Raw genomic sequence first — 5830 nt, forward strand, 5'->3', positions numbered from 1 at the left:
CCTTCCTTTCAAGGAAAGTAACTTTGAAACAATTAGTCTGCTTTTTTTTTTTTTCTGCTCCCTCCTCCCCTCTGGAATTTCTCTATCTAGAAGAGCAATTTCTTCTACTCAGTCCATCAGAACACTTATTCTATTTTATGGAGTGAAGTGTGGCCCAATTCTAAAATTGCACAATAAAACTGACAAAGATCACTCAACTAAGTTTGTAGCAATTCTGTTTTTTTTTTGTACCAGGGATTGAACTCAGGGGCACTCAACCACTGAGCCACATCCCCAGCCCTATTTTGTATTTTTAAATTTAGAGACAGGGTCTCACTGAGTTGCTTAGTGCCTCTCTTTTACTGAAGGCTTTGAACTTGCGATCCTCCTGCTTTAGCTGGGATTACAGGTGTGCGCCACTGTGCTTTTTTGATAGTATTGTTACACACAGATGTTTCAGGAAGGTGATGCATTCTGACTCCTCACTTTTGTTGTAGTTAAACTGTAACTTTGAGTGCAGCACTTTCCTGAGTTCTGTGAGTTGTGTGAATTTCTATTTCAGGAGGTAGTAGGAACCTCCAAATTTGTTATCAGTTGGTCAGAAGTACAAGTGGCCTGGGGATGGCTGGGTTTGCAGCTAGTGTCGGAGGTGAAGGCAGTTTTGTGGGGCTGTGCCTTTAAGTTGTAGAAGTTTGGGCTCACTCTGGGGATTGTCCCTGTGTTGCATAGACCCTTCTCGTTTGGCCTCAGTACAGCTGCACCATGCCCTACGAGTCTTAGGACTTCCATGTGGCTCTTCGCCCTGCAGGTCCCTCTTCACCTCAGGGATTATGCTTAGCTCTTCTAAATTTCTGTTTGGCTGTCACCCCAGTGGTGCAACTTCTTCACCCAGGTGCTTTTCAGATCTTTCCTGCTTTTTGTTCCCAATCAGAATTTATCATCTTTTAATATACAATATATGTTACCTATTACTTTTCTGCTTATTGTAGTCATCCATCCACTTCTAGACTACTCAGGAAGGGATTCTTATCTGCTTTGGTCACATCTCTATTCCAATACCTGGCACACAGTAGGTGCTCAAGAAATGTTTATTCACCCTCATCATTATACAAAATACATGTATGAAGATGTGAATTTGGTGTCAACATACCTTATATATAATCAGAGATATGATAAACTATTGTATAATGGTGTATTAAGAATCATAATGCAAAAATAAATAAATGAATGAATATTCATAATAGCATTGTTCATAAGAGCAAAAATATGTCAATTCCTCAAATGTTTATTAGTAGTAGATTGAATAACTATATTATAGTACATTTTTTAAAAAATCAGCCTTTTAAAAATTGATGAAAATCATCTCTATATACGATATGAAACATGTGGGTTTGAAATATGTATACATTGTGGAATGGTTTAAATGAGCTGATTAGCATATACATTACCTCACATTCTTATTTTAGTTTTTTGATACTGGGGATTGAGCCCAGTGCTCTATCACTGAGCTGTCTCCCCAGACGTTTTTATTTTGAGGCAGGGTCTCACTAAATTGGTGAGACTGGCCTTGAATTTGAGATCCTCCTGCCTCAGCTTCCTGAGTTGCATGGCTATACTTATTACGTTTTTTTTTTTTGTGTGTGGTGACATATTACAGTATATTTACATAACAGAGCACCAAACAATGGTCAGCTTGAATAAAATACAGATATTCTCACATATAACATTGATGATGCGGATTATCCCTTACCTGAAATGTTTGGGGCCAGAAGTGTTTCAGATTTCAGATTTTTAAAAAAATTTTGGGATATTTATATATACATAATGCAATATTTAGGGGAAGACTCAACTCCAAACATAGAATTCACTTAGTTCCAAATATACTTTCCATACATAGCCCAAATTTTATATGATACTCTTGGAGTACCTACATTTCAACTGTAACCATCACATGAGGCCCGGCATGTAACTGTCCATTCATGGCGTCACACTGGTACTCTAAAAGTTTCAGATTTTGGTGCATTTAAATTTCAGATATTTGGATTAAAGTTGTTCAACCTGCACAAAAAAGCAACAGGAGAAAATACAGATTATGATCCCATTCACAAAAGTTAAAAAACCAGCATATTATCTAGGGGTAAAGATTAAACAAGAGCAAGGGTATAAATACCAGAATAATGATTATCTCTGGGAGGGAGGGTTGCTCCCAGCGGAAGAGGGGGAACCACAGGGGAAGGGCCCAAGAAAGAGGCTTCTCCTGAGAAGCAGTGCCCTGTTTCTTAACCTGAGTAGTGATTTTGTGGGTGTTCTTATTTTGATTATTCTTTTTTTTTTTAGAGAGAGAGAGAGAGAGAATCTTTTTTTTTTTTTGTAGATGGACAAACAAAATGCCTTTATTTTTATGTGATGCTGAGAATCGAACCCGGGTCCCACCCGTGCTAGGGGAGCGCTCTACCGCTGAGCCATGATCCCAGCCCTCATTTTGATTATTCTTAAGACAACACAAACATTTTTCATATGCTCTTCTGTGTATAGGACATACTTCTCAATTTAAAAACAGGACACTGAGTAGTGTTCTCAGTTCCACTGATAGACTTATTGTGAATTTAATGTGACCACAGGGCTGTGTGATTTCCTCTACAGTAGCAATTAGATACCTGAGGAGTATTTGGGATAGGAGGAATGAGATTCCTCTGTCACTAGAGCTTTGCTGTGGTGGGAGACACAAAGGACAAAGGAACATGGAAATGCAAGGTATTGGCAAAGGAAAACTGAAAACCTTGTGTATGGAAACTAAGCTGAATGGGAAGGCAAGTAAAATCAGGAGACAGAAAGTTGAAATGCTGGGCAGACTTGGATGGGTTCGGGGGGAGCAGAGTTTTTTTTTTTTTTTTTTTGGTACTGGGGATTGAACTCAGGTGCACTTAACCACTGAATCACATCCTCAACCCTTTTTTTGTATTTTATTTAGAGACAGGGTCTCACCGAGTTGCTTAGGCCTCACTAAGTTGCTAAGGCTGGCTTTGAACTCTAGATCCTCCTGGCTCACAAGCCGCTGAGATTAGAGGTGTGCACCACTGTGTCTGGCGTGAGCAGAGATCATGATGAAGTGAAGTCATGAACCACAGATGCTGTGGAGTACGGTGCTGTGGGCCAGTCTAATAGTCATAATGGGAGGTCAACATTAAAGGTCTTGAAAGGGGAGCACATTTGGGGCAAGATAATGTCTGGTGTGACAGTAACATTGGGTAGACATTAATATTAGGTGGCTGAGGTGTCATGGACATAGGAAATGGACATTTCAGAAAAAAACAGTCCTGATGTATGAGAACCAGTGGACAGAAGCAGAAGGTACCTTGCAAATGAAGAGACAGACAGACTCAGGAATGCACAAAGTGCAATTTATTGGGAACTTATGGGCAGAAGCATGTGGCAGCAAGACAGGAGGATCCCCACACCTTGAGGCAAGAGGAAAGGGTTTATATGCTAAGCTAGACAAAGGTGGAATGTAGTCAACTGGAATGCATCTGGCCTTTCTTGAATACTACTCACATATTCAATGTCAGTTAAGAAATAGTTCAGGTATCAGTGGTCAGCACAACATGGTTGGCTGATTGTCTTAAAGATTTTGTCCTACAGGGCTTAGAATGCATGCCAAGGTCACCTGGAGAGCAAAATGTCGCTTAAAACCAAATGTTATAATTATGCCAAGCTGGATCCTCACCTATGAGTTCCTGTAGTCTATGGAGTCCCTCTAACCCACAACCATCCCAAATGAAGCAACTCACAGTACTCCTGTGTGCTGCTATGCAGCTGCACCTCAGTACTGCCCCCTAGCCCCTCTGCCCTGGATCCCACCCATGGCCAGAAGACCCTTCTGAAGTCCCATCAGAGGAGGTCTGGGGAGAATACAACAAGCCCCTGCTGAAGTTGTCAATGTCAGAGTTTTACCATGGAACTGGGCTACTAGTGTGCCCTGCCTGGGTGAAAGGATTGATGTACACTAAGGTCATCCTTGGGTCCTTTCTTTTCTCTGTTCCAAGTACTCATGGCTCTGTAGGTAATGTACATTCAACTGCAAACACTTCTTATCACCGTAACTATGACTGTCCTGGTCTAAGCCACCTTCATCCCTCATCTGACTATTGCCAACTGCTCTCTCCACTTCATCCAGAACACCCTATAGACTCTTCTTCATGGCAGCAGGGACATATTAATATTTTAATCATCACTATAACAAAATACCTGAGTCTTGGTAGTATAAAAAGAAAAAAAAGTTTTATTTAGCTTACAGTTTGGAGGCTGAAAGGTCAAGAGGAAGTGGCTCCACTGGTTCAGCCTCTAGTGAGGGCCCCCTTGACTGTGTTACATCATGGCAGATGTCAACATGGTGGAAGCACATGTAAGAGGAAGAAATCCAAGTGAGACAGGAGGGCAGAGAGTGGGGGGAATCCTTTGTGAGGGAAGTATCCCCAATTACAGAATCACCTTTTCCTACGTTCAATATCTTAAAGGTTCCAATACCTACCAATATTGCCACTCTGAGAACCAAGCTTCCAACATTTGAACCCTGGGGGGACATACTCAGGCATATCCCAACCATGGTAAGAAGCAATGGGATACTCATTGGCACCAATGAATCAGTCTAATTCCCCTGAAAAAAAATAGAGGTGGCAAAAAGGAGGGAAGAACCCCAAATTCACAGGCAGCATCTGAGCAAAAGAGATGATAAGACATTCAGAAATGCCTCTAATTATATTGGAGATTTAAAATTATTTTTGGGCTGGGGATGTGGCTCAATGGTAGAGTACTTGCTTGCCTAGCTTGTGTGAAGTGCCCTGGGTTTGATCCCTAGAACCACATACACACAAGATTTTACATACAACAAAATTGGCTCTTTTTGGTATATAAGTCATTTTAAGTCTTGACAAAGCATAGTCATGTGCCCATCCCTACAAATCAAGATATAGGTATACTTTAATCCTTCTAAAGTTTTTCCCATGCTGTAGTGAATGCTCTCCCTACTACCAATACCTGGCAACCATTCATCCATTTTCATCTCTATAGTTTTGCCTTTTCTACAATGTCATATAAATACATAGAAGTAGAATTATTCGGTATGGATTTTTCTGGTTTTTTTTCCATTTAACATAATACTCTGGGAACCATTCAGGTTGTGTTTAATAACAGCTCATTTCTTTTTACTCCTGAGTAGTATTTCATTGTATGGATATACCACAATTTATCCATTCATCCATTGAAGGACTTTTGGGTTAGTTTCCAACTGGGACCATATTGGAGATTTTAAGATATCTCTTTCAGGAACTGATAGAATATGGGACTTGATTCAGTAATAATATGGAAGGTTTGGACTTGATTAACTAACCTGATCTAATTGATGCATACAAAATATTCACTCTTTTCAAAGGCACATCAGGTATTTACCAAAATAGAACATATTCTGGGCCATAAGAAATGTAAAAACAGATTTTGGAAAATTGAAATAATACAGAATGCCCTCTATAGGCTGTGTGACTAAATTGGAACTCAATGACAGGAGGATACCCAGAAGATTCCTTAATATTTGTACAGTAAGCAATACCCTTCCAAATAACTTATGGGACAAAAGAGAAGTAAAAATGAAAATTCAAAAAAATATCTTGAGCTACATGAAAATGAAAAAGATTGTGAGAGATCATAAAGCAGTGTTTAAAAGGAAAATTTATAGCTCTAAATGTGTGTAGTAGGAAAAAAAAAAGACTGAAAACCAATGAACCTGGCTTCCAATTTAAGAAAGAGCTGGGCATGGTGGTGCCACCTAAAATCCCAACTACTTGGAGACTGATGCAGG

Source organism: Marmota flaviventris, chromosome 4, assembly GCF_047511675.1.
Source record: "Marmota flaviventris isolate mMarFla1 chromosome 4, mMarFla1.hap1, whole genome shotgun sequence".
NCBI classification, from domain to species: Eukaryota; Metazoa; Chordata; class Mammalia; order Rodentia; family Sciuridae; genus Marmota; species Marmota flaviventris.